Source organism: Pongo abelii, chromosome 10, assembly GCF_028885655.2.
Source record: "Pongo abelii isolate AG06213 chromosome 10, NHGRI_mPonAbe1-v2.0_pri, whole genome shotgun sequence".
Classification (NCBI taxonomy): Eukaryota; Metazoa; Chordata; class Mammalia; order Primates; family Hominidae; genus Pongo; species Pongo abelii.
This window is the reverse complement of record NC_071995.2, coordinates 90,410,486-90,428,514: the sequence shown is the minus strand read 5'-3', so window position 1 is coordinate 90,428,514 and position 18,029 is coordinate 90,410,486. Positions and strand designations below refer to the sequence as shown.

Here is an 18,029-nt window from a genome sequence, read left to right as displayed (position 1 = left end):
CCAGCTGGACTCCTGAGTCTTGTGGGGACTTGGAGAACCTTTATGTCTAGCTAAGGGATTGTAAATACACCAATCGGCACTCTGTATCTAGCACAAGGTTTGTAAACACACCAATCAGCACCCTGTGTCTAGCTCAGGGTTTGTGAATGCACCAATGGACACTCTGTATCTAGCTACTCTGGTGGGGGCTTGGAGAACCTTTGTGTCCACACTCTATATCTAGCTAATCCGGTGGGGATGTGGAGAACCTTTGTATCTAGCTCAGGGATTGTAAACGCACCAATCAGCACCCTGTCAAAACAGACCACTCGGCTCTCTGTAAAATGGACCAATCAGCAGGATGTGGGTAGGGCCAAATAAGAGAATAAAAGCAGGCTGCCCGAGCCAGCAGTGGCAACCGGCTCAGGTCCCCTTCCACACTGTGGAAGCTTTGTTCTTTCATTCTTTGCAATAAATCTTGCTACTGCTCACTCTTTGGGTCCACGCTGCCTTTATGAGCTGTAACACTCACCGTGAAGGTCTGCAGCTTCACTCCTGAAGCCAGGGAGACCACGAAGCCATCAGGAGGAACAACTCCAGACGCGTCGCCTTAAGAGTTGTAACACTCACCGGGAAGGTCTGCGGCTTCACTCCTGAGCCAGCGAGACCACGAACCCCACCGGAAGGAAGAGACTCCGAACACATCCGAACATCAGAAGGAGCAAACTCCGGACATGCCGCCTTTAAGAACTGTAACACTCAACGCGAGGGTCCACGGCTTCATTCTTAAAGTCAGTGAGACCAAGAATCCACCAATTCCGGACACAAATGGAGCCTGCTGATTACTTCCATGCAGCTCATTTTCTAGAGGGCCAAACACTGGAGCATGGGTTTGGAGGAACAAGCAGAAAGCAGCCAGTATCATAGTTAATGCCGTTTGCCCATAGTTGATATGGGAACGGTTAAAATCTACTCAAAATAATGTTGCAATCCCAGACCATCTTTGCTCAATTAGATAGTGCAGCACTCTGGATCCACTAGGCAAATTTCAGCCCTTGGAATGCATACAAAGTGGCTCCATAAGAAAAATACTGGCTTGACTGCATTTTCCTGGTCATTTCCATGTGGAGACAGGGCAAATTTTCACAGGGTAAAAATCCTATTATGTTTCGTGACCTTCAAACCATTAAGTTCCAAATTTAGAAGATGGCTTTGATCCTAACTTAGGGATGTCTTGCCTAGGCGGAAAGTGCCAGGCTAAGCCTCCAGTAAATAAATCAATAAGCATCATGAGATCTACAATCTGGAATCAGACAGTTTGCTTGATTGCTGAGATAGGGTCTATGGCAGATCCTATGTTTTGTGTTCTTCAGCCCCCACAGAGCCTTGAGAAGACTGCAGCTGTAGCCAACTGCTTGACTGCAACCTTGTGAGAGACCCTGAGCTGAGCTAAGTTACTCCTTCCTGCCTGGCTCCCAGAAATTGTATGAGATAATAAATGTTTGTTGTTACTCAGCAAATAACTCGTGCAATAACATGCAAGACATTTTTTAAAAGGCCAAGGACATTCACTGAAAACTGACTAAGGAATAGTCTTGAACAGAGTGAGCATGGAACCTTGGAGAAAAGAACCAGTGTTGGCTGGGAAAAGTTCACATGCCTGTAATGAACAACAGAGTAAGACACAACTATGTGTTCAGTAAAACTATAGCTACCAGCAAAGACAGATGAAGAAATAGTCATTTGTCAAGTGCTTGTCTTGTATATCTTTATCGTTTGCAAAAATTCTGTGGTTATGTGAAATACATGATTTTTGGATCAGAAGCAGGCATAGCTACTCAAAGTCGCACAGATAGTAGATGATAGAACTTGGATTAGACCCCAAGCCAGTCCAACTCCAAAGTTTCTGTGCTTCTGTGTGCTTAAAAAAAAAAAAAAAGGGAAATTCAACAAGGGAGATTGTATTGGGAGATGGGAGATGAAGTGAGATAAACGAAACTGTCAGGGGAAAAATCCTTCAGGCTTTTGGAAGGATGGGGGAAACCGCCTGTGGTGAAAACAAAACAAAACCTAGCAAAAACACATGGCTGATTAAAAAGAGAAAGCAAAGCTGGCCTCACTAGAGAACAGAAGGCATTTGGGCGATAATAGAGGTTAGAGTGAAAGAAGCCCCATCTGTAGTCATCTCTTCAAGGCCAGATCGAAATATGCAGAATATGGATGGCTCTACTCGTTTGCAGATTGATGCTCCTCACCCACCCGAAATGGATACACAAGAGGAAAACACAGCACCTATAGTAACAGGGAAATATGAACACCCCCAAGACAACACTCTCTGGCTCAGAGCAGATGGCTGGGAGACCAGGTCTTGGAAAATCCTCTAGTAGGAAAGTGAAAGGAGGTCAAGGAGAATTTTGCCAAGCATATGCCACGTGATACCATAATTTTCTATTTCTACATCTTCGGTGACATTGTTCAGCTAAAATAAAAGCCACACTAAGTAAAATTTAAAGGAGGATGTATTCTTGTTTTACCAGGGTGGTGAGAAAGGGTGTTATAGGAAACAGATTTGAGGACCTTGAATTTTGGGGGAACTTGTTTAAGCAATATGACTTAATGGGTAAAGTGGTTAAACAGAAAGTCTCCACAGCTAACTACTCTAGAGTGGAGGTGGAGGTTTAAGAGTATTACACAGGAAGGGTCATGACTTCTGTGATTTGGCCCAAGGAGAATCTATTTTGTGATCTGACCCCAGTAGAAGTGGAACATCAGTCCTGGCCCACCAGACCAAGTGATATATCAGTTTCTCTGCCATTGTGGAGAAACAGAAGCACAGGGAGGAACACAGAATGCTTAGAGAGACACAGTACACAGCTGTTGCAAAGTCATGTCACCCTTGTTGATGAGCTCAGGCACTCAGCAGTTTTGCTTAGCTGATTGGTTGGCCTTACTGATACTACTATCTTAGCCTGGCTTACTGGCAGACAGCAGAGTCTGAAACACATCTTTTATCCAGGTAGTTTGCTTGGGGATGTGATCTCAGGGCCACAAATTGGAGACTAGGGAGGGTAAAATTGGGGAGGAGAGGCTGCTAAAATAAGAATGCATTATCTATCCAGTCATAGCTGTGGGCAACTGGGGTTTGGTCCCACTGTAACTCTCGGAAGAGCCATATAGGCTGTGCCTCTGAATTGTCAGTATGAGAGGAAGAAGAGAAGGTATTTATCCACTGTCTCCAGCTCTGCATTGACCAAGGGTTGCCTCACAGGATGGCAGTCTTCCAGATTTATGCATGCATTGGTACCAATCAGGTTTTCATAGGCATCCCATGTCAGAGAAGTCTGAATGCAGAAAGTAAGCGACCTGGGTGTAGTGGGGACAGGGTGCTGACAAGTTTAGCAGCCTGAAGTTGATTTGTGGCTACCATTGAGTGAGTATAAGCCTTGAGGCATGACTCAAGAAGTGTTTGATAACAATATGCTGAAAACTGCTTAGGCAAACGTGAACAGTTCAAAAACTGAAACAATGTAAGGGTTCTAATTCAGGAAAACACCACCTGTCTGGCTGGGACAGGGATGCGGGACACACAAAGTACTCAGCAGGTTGTAAAAGATGGTATATTGTACTTGAATTATTCCCTTGGTTATTGCTGTCATTTTTACTAAGTCGTGTTCAGGAGTGAAAATGGAAATGACTCTCAATTCCCTATTATTATTTGTCATTTGTTTTATGTAAGTATATTTAAAATTGTTGTTTAAATATTCTCATATAGTTCGCATTTCAGTGAGTGGGTTCAGTAATTTTTATCAAATTATTTTGCATTCTTTTAAAGTCCTATGGCTCCCTCCAACTCCACAACATGCACATATTTATATATTTATATTTTTAGATACCTAAATGTGTTGAACTCAGCTGGGCTGCCAGTCAAGATTCCAGTGCCTTGAGAAAGCAAAATCAGATAAGCATTATCCCTTTACAGACTGGGATTTCAGTCTGTGTATGCTTTGTGTTATAATAATCACTTTTATGGGTTTCTGAAAAAGGATTTCTAACCTGTGCTTACATTAAATCATATCAGGTGGCCTCCTTAATTCAGAGAAAATGACATTCAGAAATAAACTTCGGAGGAATTTTTTAAAATAAAAAAATCTCAAAAAAGTAAGTCTTTCATTGTGTACCTTCTCTTTGCCAGTGGCTTTATATACATAATACTCAAATTTACAATAAACATACAAACGTGATATTATCGTCTCTATTTTTACAGACAAGAGAATGAAGGCCAAATGGAGTTTCCCTGAGCAACTCATTTAACGTTAAGAATCAAGATGGTGCCCAAGGTCAGATGACATCCTTTTTGGAAGGCTCCTCTCATAAGAGGTGTGAAAGAAAAGAGAATGGAAAGGAACAGGCTCTTCTCTTTAAGAAAAGCCCTCAGTCCATACAGCCAGACTTTGTCTACACATGCCTCTCTATGGGATGCTGAGAGACCAAGGGCTTCCGACATAGACATGTGAGAAATATTGGCTTTGAGAATATTACACTCAGTGTCAAAAGCTTTCAGGATGCAAGAAATTCCTGAATTTGAGTCTCCAAAATTTTAAAAAAGGAAAGGAAGTAAATATTTCTTTATCTCTTTTTCAATGTATGGCCCTATCATTGGCCAAAAATGATTGCTTCTGTTGTTAGATATTCATGTATATTTAAGATTAAAGAAGGTGATATTGATGTGCAAATACAAGAGTAAATTGACAGACAGATAACCTAAAAAAGTACAGTAAAATAAAGTTAAGAGTTGTGATGAATACCTAAAGGTCCATTGCCAGATGAATGTGAAGACCGAATGTGGTTTATATATATAGTGGAATATTATTCAATTAAAAAGAAAATGCTAACACTTGCTAATATAAATAAACCTTCAAGACATTATTCTAAGTGAAAGAAGCCAGACACCAAAGGACAAATATTGCACTGTTCCACGTATATGAAGTAAACTTCACATATTGCTGAAGTTCTCATCATCAGAAAGAGGCAGAGCTAAGATTTAAATCCAGACATGCCTGGTTCTGAATTCAGTTGTCTCCCTACACCCAGGAGCTTATTACATGCATTGTGCTAGTCTTCCTGGAAATCAGGCAAACTCAATCCACTGCACCTCATCTCCTTATGTAATAACCTGGAGAGCAGTAAGAGCCATCTGCTTCGAGAGTGACATATTTGAGTCCATAAGGTAATAGGTTGGCAGAGAACAGAAGGATTATGACATTGCCATTTGGCATTCTTGACTTACTCTGCATTTATAAAATCGAAATACATAGTCCATCATGTTCTCACAGCGCCTACCATTATCAGTCATTCTGAAATAAACATGGTTAGGGACATCATGTTCAAAATAAGTGATCCTTGTTTTTGGGAATTATGTCTGGCAGGAGGAGTTTTTAAATCCTGCTTTCTGAAGCACTAGCTTACAAATGACTTTGTGAAGTGTATTCTGATTCTGGGTCCCAAGAAGGAGAAAAACAAGTAAGGGAGAAAAACATAGGCTGGATCTTAAGATCACAAGATAACAGATGGATTAAAGGGTAGAAACCAGAGCAGAGGTTCCAAAACAAGGTTGATCATTCAAATTCATCTGAAGAACTTTAAATATATGTATTTACCTGAATCCAGCTTCAGGAATGAGGCTCAGACATCTGTGTATTTAAAATCTCCTGTGGTTATTCTGATAATTAGCCTCAGTTTTGAGTCATCTAACAAAGAAAAAGCAAAACATATGTCAATCAGTTTATCTTACTGTAATTAAACTTTAGTGGGAAACATAAGGTGACCCCAAAGAACTGGTTAAGTGTGGCTCAAGAATTAGTTAAACAAATGTACCAAAAGACAATTTTAAAAACCAAATAACAAGAAATTTTAGTTTATTCTCAGGGGCTTTCACAGAAGTCTATAAAAATCTCAAAAACATCCAGGAAGCTCCCATTGAATAATTTGACTGCCTGAAGTGCTGAATAAAAGGAGCTCTCCCAAAAGAAGCTGTGAATTCTCTATCGGGCCTATGTCCACTCTTCTAGTCATAGCCTTAGTTCTTAAAGAAAGAGAGAAGCTCTAATCCAAATCCAAACATAGGACATATGGCGAAGATTATTCTGAGAGACACAGTCCCAGATTCTCCTCTGCTATACAGGTGTGACAAAAAAGGAGCAAGAACAAAGACTCTAACATAATCCTTAGATGTTTGTAATAGAAAAAAGAATGGAAAGAAATAAACTTTAGCATTTACACAGGTTGAGCTGACCTAATCTGAAAATCCAAAATCCAAACTGCTGAAAAACTGATTGAGTTCTGAAGCTTTGAGTGTCAAAATGGCTCCACAAGTAGAAAGGTCCACATCTGACCTCATGTGATAGGTCACGGTCAAAATGCAGTCAAAATTTTGTTTCATGCCCAATATTACTTAAAATATTGTATAAAATTACCTTTGGCTATATATTAATATGTAAGGTATACATAAAACATTAGTGAATTTTTGGTTTAGTCTTGGATCCTATCCCCATAATATCTCAATATATGTATGCAAATATTTCAACCTCCCTGCGCCCAAAAAATCCAAAATCCTAAGCATTTCCAAAATCTAACACTAAAACAGGCTGAGTATCCCAAGCATTTTGGATAACAGATGTTCAACCTGTATCACTTGGGGTCCATTCAGGGAAACAAACCCCACTAGGTATTTCAACAGAGATAATTTCATGTAGGGAATTTGTTAATCAGATGATGGGGAACTGAAAAGGAAAATGAGAACATTAGAAGAGATCATTACAAAAGGCTGCTACCTCCACTCAGGCTGGAGGAATAAAAGGAAGCTGAGATCAGGAAGCTCATCGGGAAGCTGACCAAAACTTACGAGGTTCATAGAGGGGCCCAAAGATTTAGGACTCAGACTTCCAAGGAGGGTGTTACCTACCTGGCTGCTACTGAAATCTCAGGGGCTTGGAGGGAGGGACTCACACAATGGGGGCCTAACCTCTGAAGTGAGGATGCTACCAGCTAGTGCTGGTACCTCAGAAGTTGGGAAGAGGTCCTGTGATGTTGAGATGCAGACACATAATGAGTGGGCTCTGCAGCTGGTGCTCGTGAGGGGGCACAATGATTCTGTTAGTGGGAATGGCCTGAAGGTCTGAAAGCTGTAATTAACAGCTGCTGCCAGGGTAAAAGGCCAAAGTGGGGTGATCTGATGGGAAAAAATAAACAAGCAGAAATGAACAAGTTCCTTCTCCCCTTTTCCTGCCATTTAATCTTCCCCTAGTTCTTCCTATTGATGGAAATTAATAGTAAGCCTTCTGACAAAGGAGACATGTTGTCTTCAGAACCATCATCACAAAGCAGAGGCTAGGAAAGTAGATTTGGAACCTAATACCGGGTGAATCATTCATTGCACAGTTTGGAAAGTAGCAACAGAATTAGCCAAAAGCAAGTATAGGATGGAAATAACAAAGGGAAGGGCAGAAATAAAATAAGACATAAACATTTGACAGACAGGACCAACAAAACAAAATTTTGATTCATTGGAAAAACAAAATAAAATTATTACAAGTTTGAGTAAAAAAAAGGAGGAAAAAAGCCACAATGTTATGACTGAAAAAAAAAGGTAACTAAAAATGCTGCAAGGTTAAATTTAACAAAAATATGAACAACTTTATGTTAACACATTTGGAAACAGATAACACAGGCATATTGGAGAGCAATACAATTATTATAGCTGTAATCTTAGGGATTATTTAATTAATCCTTTAGAACATTCAATTTCTATATATTAATAAAAATATAAATATATATTCAATATATGATATATCTCCATATATTTATATGATATATTTTAATATAGATATATATTTTTATATATTTCTATTTCTATGTATGTATAATTCTATAAATATATAGAAATTGAGTGTTCTAAAGGATTAATGGAATTAAAAAAGTAGTTAAAAAATTCCCACTCAAAAAAAGGATTAAAAACTCCAGGTTTAGGCTCTTTCAGAAAATTGAAAATCCCTGTGCTTAATTACTTTTTTTATGTCCTTAATTTCTTCAAATATTTCATATATATCTGTTTTATATTCTGTACCTAATTATTTCAGTATCTACAGTCCTTCACAAGTGCACTATCTCTAGCTATTATTTATCATTTTTGTTGATGTTCACCCATGGTTGCTTGTGTATTCTTTGACTGTACTTGCTGTTCTTTGCATCTGAATTTACTGCCTGATTTTAATACATATAATCTCCATGTACCTCAATTAAAATATCTTTTCTCCAGAGATGGTTTGCTTCTACTTCTGCTTCTGCTTTTATAAGTAGTCAGGAGATACCACTGACTTGGGAGCATTTATGCCTACTTTAAGGTTTTAGGCTCAGCACCAGAGTACCAGACTTGGCTTCTCTGCCTGTGCGCTGGCCCTAGGCTATTGGGAATTGTAGTAGCACTATTGGGATCCCCGCTTGGGAAAAGCTGCCCCACCCACTTTGCTGTTGCTCCAGTCTAAACCCCTCTCCAGTTTTGCCCCAGCTGACCTTTTTTTGGAAAAAAAATAAAGATCTTGCTTAATTTCAAAAATCAACAAAACCTCAAATAGTATGACCTAGATGAGGTTTAGTTATAAACGCTGGGAACAGAGGAAGGAGTTCAGGGATATAGAGGAATCTACAAAGCTATGGTGATGATTTATTTCCTAAGCTGAATGGTAGGTACAAGTTGTTTATTTTATTTATTAAAGATATTATTACTCTTTTTAATGGATCATATATTTTATGAGAAACTAAAAAATCCCTAAACTGACAGCAGTTTCACTGAAATCTCTCTGACATTGAGACAGCACTAAGGCATCAGCAACAATATTTGGTGACAATCCAGCCACTGGCTGAAGACAGGGCCTCAACACAGATGTAGAGGTCTGGAGAGCAATGCTGGCCTAACAAGAGACACACCCAGCTTGAGCTGGGTGGGAAAGGAGGAAAGTGGTGAACAACATGTCGTAACCTTGCGGGTTTGTTCACAGAATACATACAAGATGACTTCTGGGGACTCCCATGTGAATTTGACAGAAATTTGGGCTGGAGTTTTCATATATGGTTGAAATACTAGAGAAGTACTGTATATGATGGATCTATAAGGTATTGTGGCCCTGGAGACATGAAGTATGCACATTCCACACAAATAGTAGCCCTAAATTCCCTTTCAGTCTTGAGACCATCTTTGGAATTTTTGCTTCTGAATCTAGTTGTCCTGGATCTTCATTCTAGATCCAGTTATCCTGAAATCTAGTCATCCTTTCTCTTGTGTTTCAATTCTATACGCTGATCTTTGACAGCCCAGTGGAATACCATGGAGAAACAATTTACACAATGGAGCCATGGTGCTTAGAAATGTTAATTCCACTTATATGGGGAACAGTTTATTCCCAGGGTAGGGCTTTTTCACCATAGGATCAGGCCCATTGAGATAGCGGCATAGCAAAAAGATCTGTTAAATTCTTATCTATGGGTCAGGATATTAAAATGCTATGTAATTGGAGCTCCTATTTAGAAATATTAATAACTAGTGCATTGAAAGCCGACCTAGTAGTAAATGAGAAAACAGCAAACCAGGAGGGTTTGTGTGATTTCACTCAATTCTATGCTCTACTCAATTTACCAAGAAAAAATAAATTATGTTTGAAAATCAGCCACGCAATATTTCTGGCCACTTTTCATAAAAATGGATTATCTGTCATAGTTCTTTAAGGCTTTAACCCCGTGTGACATAGCAACATTTTAGGACAGTGCTGTGAACCAGACTTACACAGGCACCAGCCAGCGTGGCATGATCTTGAAGGCCTCAAAGTCCTGCCCTACCCAAAATATTAATGCTACCGACAGTCTTCTTGTGTTTCCAAAAGAGCTTCTTTGAATTCCTTGTTCAATTGTTTTCTGAAGAGGAAATTGTTTTTGCCTTTGTCATTTGCATCTTAGTCACGTTTTCATTTTTGTCATCGATGAGAAATACACAGATTACAAACCCAAAGAGTTTATTTTGATTAAGTTTATTACTCGCTATTATCACCCAGCAGACAACTCAATTCTGGATGACTTTGCTCCATGCAGGGTAAGAATAACAGTAATGGTCGTTGTTATTGTTGCTAGGATTGAGATACAACTTGCCTGAAGTAAACCTGTGTTAACTGTTTAGTTCAATGAATTTTTACATGTTTCTAAACCCAAGTGACCACCACCCACAGGCTTTTTCCTGCCCCTTCCCAGTCAATACACAGCACTATCTCCCTTCCCACATACACCAAGAGGTAAACACTATTCTGACTTCTATCACCACAAGTTGGTTTTTACCTATTTTAGAACTTTTTATAAATGCAATCATTCAGTAGTAGTCTTGTGTTTGGCTTTTAAACATCATGTAGTATCAGTGAGATTCATTCATCTTGTTGCACTTATGAGTAGCTTATTCTTTTTCATTGCTCTGTGCTCTTCTAGTCTATGAATATACCACAATGTATTCATTCTACTGTTGAGGTACATGTGGGTTATTTCCACTTTTAGACTATTTTAAACAAAGCTGTTATTAACATTCTTGTGCATGTGGTTTGGTAGTTATACACACTCATTTCTCTTTGATATGTATTAAGGAGTTGCATTGATGGGAGGTAGATGGTGGCTCTCTGTTTTTCCCTCTAGGTACATTTTCTTTCTGCCTTGCTTTGCACCCTAAATCACCCTAGTTCCCTTGTACTTGGGCTCCTAGTTGGATTCAGCTAATGGAAGGCCCAGCAGTTGACTGAAGAAAGGGAAGAGAGAGATTACAGTATTTATTCCCTCTCTTCTCTTCCTGCTTCACCACCCTTGAGAGTGACTCCATTTTCCTTCAACCACTGCTCCTGTCGGACGGCCCTGCTTCCAAGGCTCCAGCTCTCCATTAATGGTTCTGTTAACACCATCCTTTTCTTGCCTCTTTAGGTCCAGCAGGCTATTATAGATTCCCAATTGTTGCTAATTCCTGGGCACTTGAGTCTTCTCTTTCTAGCATGATGCTTTTAACCCTACCCACATCCCTGGGAAAGTGGTTATTCTATTAAAAAATAAAAAAAAAATCCAAAGCTTTATAATATGCTTCTTTCTTCTTTTAGGGATTATGACTTGTTACAGAAGAAAATAAAGGGGATTTTGAGATCATGTTGAGATCAGAATGTTGGAGCACACTAGAAGGTCCTGCTCAGTGTGAGAGAGCTGGCACAGGAAAGAAGTTATACTGAAAGGAGTTATTTAGTTATTTAGTGAAAAAATGTATTGGGTGTGACTAGAACTCTAGATAATACAAAGGTAAGTTTCCCATTCTCAAGGAGATTTGTTGACAAATAGACCTTGAGTTTGATCTTGACTGTACTCAACTCCAGTAAGTCTCAATTTCCTCACTATAAAATGGAGATGATGATAATACCTGTTTCAGGTTAATCAGTGACCCAACCACCGTCACACTTCCAAAGCAGTCAGATCATGAAGAAAATCAAGATAACTACACACACCAGAGGTTTTGTGATTTCATTAAAGGAATTAATGCAGCAGTGGTAGAGTTACCAAGAGGGATTATTGAACTACTCTGAGCCTTGGGAGTTGAGGTTCCATACATCTTGTAATTTCCAAAGAGACTGCAAACGTCAACCAAAGATAGAGAGGCTGGCTTCAGGGGTGGCAGGCTAGCATGTTGGTTAAGATGAAACAAAGGCTTGGGAGTCAGATCTGAGTAGGAGGAATCTAGACTGTCTGTTATTGACCATACACTCTTGAACCAGTGATAAACATTTCTCAGCCTGTCTACTGTAAAGTGGGGATAATCATTCTTATGCCGTTTATACTAGCTGTTATTAATGGATTTTCCCCACACATAAAAAGGTACATAAACATATATTTATGAACATGTTCCTTCCTACCTCTGATAAGTGCTGGTATAAACTATCAGGAAATACAATGCTGGAAATAGAGGGTGGAGTTGAGGGTAATACTACTGTGAGGATGTTACCGGTGTGTGTGTTGGGGGCAGGGAGAGGAGTGCACAGGAAGATCTGGGAATGGTGGTGCTGAGGGCTAGCATGTTTTTATCTTGAATTACATCCTTATTCCAGGATGGAAAATTAGAATCTGCTATGCCTAAGCAGAAAAAGTCTGAGAGGCAGTTCATCAAAATGTGTTACCTAGCCCGGACCTGTATGCAGGGACTTTTGGTTTGGATTGAGTTTTGTTTTTGTTTTTCAATAGCAGTTATTTGAATCAGTCCTTTTCCAAGTCCAGTTCTCTATTCCTACCATCTTCCTTTTGTTCATAGACACAAAGTCAAGGTTAGTCCCTGTGTGTGTGTGTGTCTTACACACACAATCACATATTCTCAGTAGCTGCATATATCAAAGCAAAGTCTGACAGTAATTAGCTGAAATAGAAGCAAGGAAAAATAAAGGGATTTCTGAGAAAATAGATTCCAGTTTGTTTGTGAGCATGCACACTAAAGAAAAAAGTTTTGAAGGCAGCTAAGGCTTTGGGCAAATTCTAATAGCACTGAAGGGTAAGGAACTAGGCAAGGAGGCAAACAATGTGATTCTGGCACCCTGCTGGTGATTCAGAAGATACTGATTCAAAAACAAGAACTATTTTCAAAGGTCTTTTGACAGAGCCGACAGCTCCTCAGTTGTCAGCCACTCTCCAGAGACCCTAATGAGCTCTTCCTTGTCAGGTCTTTCTGTCTAAACAAGAAATTGCTAGTCTTTCTATCTGCCACCCCATCGTGAGTGCACCTACCTTTTCTTATGCATAATATAAATTATTATTGAATGCAAACACTTGTTCAGGTTGATCAGTTAGTTGTTTCTGTCAACCTACATCAATGCACTCTTTAATGTGTAAATGACTCAGCAGCAGGAATTGTGTGTAAACAGGCGATCAGAAAGTGCTTTTCTATTGATAAACTAGTAGGTATTACTAAAGAAGTTGCATTCATGAAACTCTTGTAGATTGTTAAAATGCTTTACCTTATTTTCCACCATAGCTAATTATGCTGGGGGCAATAAAGATGGCACCCCAAATAAAGAATGCTTCTTTAAATATGTTTGATAATATTCAAGATACTTGCCCAATTCTGTATAAAGGGCCTGCCATTTTAATTTTAGATGTCAGAACCCTTTTTAAAATTAGCTTATGTTATCAGGCAACACAAACAGTATCATTTTCTAAAATAACCCTTTTTGCTGATTTTTTTCTTGTTTGTTGCAAAAGTTCTGCACTGGCTTCCCCCTCTCTCTTCCATGTTCAGCGCTGTTTTGTGTCTTTAGTTTTAATATTCTTCCACAATATAGCATGGGTGATCAACAGCATAGAAAAATGGAGTAATTCAAACCTGGTTTGAGTTCCGGTAAAATATTTTTTTTGGTTTCCTTTCCCTAAATACATCACTTGTATCATCTGATGTGTCATCAATGTTTTTGGAATAATCTTTTATTCTATTCTGTCATAAAGTTGTCTTTTCTTTGATTAGGGTATCTCCAGACACCTCAGTTTTCTTAGTGAACTTGCCTCATGTTTGAGGAGAGAAGCTACCCATTTTATATGAAATAAATAAATAAACTAAAATAACAAGTTCAGTGCATTCAAAAAGGACATATGGAAAGAAAACCACACCTATGCTCATCATAGTCAATCTGCTAGAAATCAAAATTGAAAGGAAAATCTTAAAAGCAGCTAAGAAAAAATAACACAAACAGTAAAACAGCAATCAAACTCCTATCTGCAAAAACAATGAAGGCCAGAAGACAGTGCAGGAACTTACTGAAAGAACAAAACTTCAACCTAGAATTCTAGACCCAGAATAAAATCTAAATATCCTTCAAGAAACAGAGCAAAATAACAACATTTTCTGATTAAAAAATGAGAATTAATTACCAGCAGACCTGTGCCACAAAAAATGCTAAAATAAATCATTCAGTATTAGGGGAAATGATAGTGATGGAAACTTTCTGATCCTGAGGAAAGAATAAAGAACAGTACAGAAAACTGGATAAACACAAAATTACATTTTATTCCTAATTTCTTCAAGATATATATTATATATATATATGACTGCTTAAAGGAAAAGTTATAATATTGTATATAAGATTTTTGCTGTATGAAAATGTAATGAATGCATATGACAATTACAGCATAAAGGACAGAAGATAAAGGTGAGGGGACTTATATAATGGAAAATTTATTTTATGTGAAGTGGCTTAATGTTAATTCTAAGAAGACTGTGAGAAGATAAAGATGTATGTTGTCATTCAAAAGCAATCACTAAAAATAATGCAAAGAATCAGGGCTAAAAAACTAATAGATTGATTCAAATTCTCTTCAAATTTGTATTTGAAAATACTTGAAAGTACTTGATATGGTACAATTTAATTATGTTTTCCAATTCTGAACCTATACATTAACCAAGAAAAAAATATGCATTTGAACAAGGTTATGATGTGTGCTGTTTATTGAATTTTAAGACACAACAGAATATTCTTTTTTTTTCTTTATGCTCCAAGGACTGGTTTATGGTCTTTTTATCCTTCAACTTTTATTTTAAGTTCAGGGGTACATGTTCAGGACATGTAGGTTTGTTACATAGGTAAATGTGTGCCATGGTGGTTTGCTGCACATATCAACCCATCATCCTGGTATCAAGCCCAGCATCCATTAGCTATTCTTCCTGATGCTCTCCCTCCTCCCACCCTTTTCCTTGGACAGGCCCCAATGTGTGTTATTTCTCACCATGTGTCCATGTGTTCTCATAGTTCAACTCCCATTTATAAGTAAAAACATGCAGTGTTTGATTTTCCGTTCCTGTGTTAGTTTGCTGAGGGTAACAGCTTCCAGCTCTATCCATGTCCCTACAAGGGACATAATCTCATTCCTTTTTATGGCTGCATAGTATTTCACAGTGTATATGTATCACATTTTCTTTATCTAGTCTATCATTAATGGGCATTTGTGTTGATTCCATGTCTTTGTTATTGTGAAGAGTTGCAATAAACATATGCATGCATGTATCTTTATAACAGAATGATTTACATTTCTTTGGGTATATACCAAGTAATGGGGTTGCTGGGTCAAATGGTATTCTGCCTCTAGATCTTTGAGGACTCCCCACACTGTCTTTCACAATGGTTGAACTAATTTACACTCCTACCAACAGTGTAAAAGTGTTTCTTTTTCTCTGCAACCTCGCCAGCATCTGTCATTTCTGGACTTTTTAATAATTGCCATTTTGACTGATGTGAAATGCTATCTCATTGTGGTTTTGATTTGTATTTCTCTAATGATCAGTAATGTTGAGCTTTTGTTCATATGTTTGTTGGCTGCCTAAATGTCTTCTTTTGAAAAGTATCTGTTCATGCCCTTTGTCCACTTGTTAATGTTTTGTTGTTGTTGTTGTTTTCTTGTAAATTTAAAATAGAGTGTTCTTAATGAAGACTTCTGTGGTAAAATTGAAATAATTTGTAGTTCAGGATTTTAGATTTAACTGCTAATGTTGTATGAAGTAAGAAAACCATTTTCTCTTTCTCATGACAAATTCTTTGAGCCTGTTTTTCTTGTCCTATATTCAGTGGGTTCCTGAAAGAAGGTTTCCAACTTCCCTTTATTTCCATCCACATTCTAGGAGCAAATCTAGAAGTATGTAGTGGGAAAGTGCTATGAATATCTTTGGAAAAATAAACAAATAAGCCTGAAATTCCTGAAACACCAATATGTTAATATTTTCTTCTCATAATAATAGATGAAAATAATAAATTATAACTGTTGTTTTAAGCCAGATATGACAATTAAGGTCACCAAGATCTCACCCTAGGACATCTGCCTATCTCACTTAGGAAAAAATAATAGGCACAAATTCCTTTCTTGTTTAGAATCTTTTCGATATATCCATATTTTTATGTATCCATATCCACTTTTATATAATATACTAAGGACAAATGTGCCCATTTCTACCCAAAATGAAGCAAAAGAAAAGTGGTAATATGATTTCACCATGGGTGGGGGTCATGCCTGGAGTTCAATTTTGCTATAGATATTTGGGGGTGTATTGGTTTGATCTCACACTGCTAATAAAGGCATACCTGAGACTGGGTAATTTGTTAAAAAAAGAGGTTTAATTGACTCACCGTTCCACATGGCTGTGGAGGCATCAGGAAACTTACAATCACATTGAAAGCAGAAGCAAATGTTTCCTTGTTCACATGGTGGCAGGAAGGAGAAGTGCTGAGCAAAGGGGGAAGCCCCTTGTAAAACCATCAGATCTTGTGAGAACTCACTCACAATAATGAGAACAGCATGGGGGTAACCAACCCCATAATTCAACTACCTTTCAACCGGTTCCTCTCATGACATGTGGGAATTATGGGTGCTACAATTCAAAATGAGATTTGGGTGGGGACACAGCCAAACCATATCATAGGGTTATAACTAAACTTCCATCTGGGCTTACAATGTACTTCAAAAGAAAGTAATTTGAAAGGTAGAACACTCTTTCCCTCTTATGGAGTAGCTCCTTGGTGTTTCCTGCAAAAAATTAATTATAGCCTTGGCATAATCCTTCTATCCACTTATCCCCATTCCTTCTTTTCCTATCTATGAATAAGAAAGTCCAACTTTTGGGCTCAGAACAATTTGAAACAGCTGACATACAAGTAATATTTAGAAGTTTATGTATTAAATTAACTAGGGTATAAATACATGTAAAATCTTTTCACCTGTCTCAACTGCCCAGATATTTTCATCTCATGTTTAATGAATTCAGTTATATTTCAGGTGAGATTAGGTGCTTTCAGGATGGTATAGCTGTAGATGAGTTCAATTATATTTTAACCCCGAGAGAGGAGGGCTTACTTTCATGACTTGTTGATTGGCCCGGAATTTCATTCTCAACATGAAGGATGCAGCAAAATATAATACGTTAAGGTCTATAGGAAAATGATGGTTCTAAAGTATATAGGGTAAAATTTCAGTTCCACTCTATTTCTAGCTAATATGAGCTTGAGTAGTTACTTAGCTTCTTTAAGCCTTGATTTTCTCATCTATAAAATAGGGGTAATGATAGTATGCATGCCATAGATTGATTGTAAGTATAAAATTAAATAAACCATTTAAAGTACTTAATACAACGCTTAGCACGTCATAAGCGGTCTATAAATGTTAGTTGTTGGTACCATATTTCTGTTTATTTGGCTTTTCCTATCTCAAGAAATTTCCTTTTTTCAAAGAAACCAAAGTCATTGTTAGCTCATCCCATCAAGTATCCATTAATAACGCGGATAGACAGGTTCATATTTCATAGCCAGAGGCCCAAATTGCCCACAGTCATCTTGTCCAAAAGAGAGGATAAAAGTCAGCAGGCTGAATTTTTTTCAAACTTCAGCTTGCAGCCTAGAACATCTTGGATCCTCAGCTACTTCAGCAGAAACTCAAGGTTAGTTGGTTTTTTTGTTCTCTCCCTTTTAAATATAAGCTACTTTTCATTCAAATGATGAAAGAATATCAAAATAATGTATTATGAAATGAATTTTTGTGCTACTGTTGATTTATAAATGTAGAAGAAGTAACAGAAGTGGGAAAATATTCATAGATTGAATCTCATACTGCCTAATCCTGATGTAAGTATATACTATAAATCTACACATCTGAAACATATATGTATCTGGTAATACTTACTCAATGTCCACTTGAGACCAAAAGTAGAGAGATTACCCACTACATTATGGATGATTCTTCTCTGATTGTTGACTTCAAATCTCTCTGCAATTCTGATTCAAAGTCATCATCTTCTCATCTTTCCTTTGTATCTTGTCCTGATGTCCTTTTATTTATTCATTTTCCAGTAAAAGTTTACTGCTTCTCCTCTCCCTCACAGTCATCAGGCGACAACTTTTAGGTATCTGCCAAATATACGATTTTCTTTTTCTACAACTGGCCTTTCATTCATGGGGACACATAGAGAATTTGTT

At 37.9% G+C, this 18,029-nt stretch overlaps 2 long non-coding RNA genes across 2 annotated transcripts in view; one reads left to right on the top strand and one right to left on the bottom strand.

Annotated features, from left to right (window-relative positions):
• LOC129049187 (uncharacterized) overlaps positions 1-4,555 on the top strand; it is a 25,962-nt gene extending 21,407 nt beyond the window's left edge. Inside the window, exon 3 of the long non-coding RNA XR_008512038.1 lies at positions 4,244-4,555. This is a non-coding gene — a long non-coding RNA (uncharacterized LOC129049187). The remainder of the gene's footprint in view (positions 1-4,243) is intronic.
• Positions 1-18,029, bottom strand: part of LOC129049186 (uncharacterized) — a 26,489-nt gene extending 8,460 nt beyond the window's left edge. The window contains exons 1-2 of the long non-coding RNA XR_008512037.2: positions 17,737-18,029; positions 5,637-5,726 (exon numbers count right to left, since the gene is read on the bottom strand). This is a non-coding gene — a long non-coding RNA (uncharacterized LOC129049186). The remainder of the gene's footprint in view (positions 1-5,636; positions 5,727-17,736) is intronic.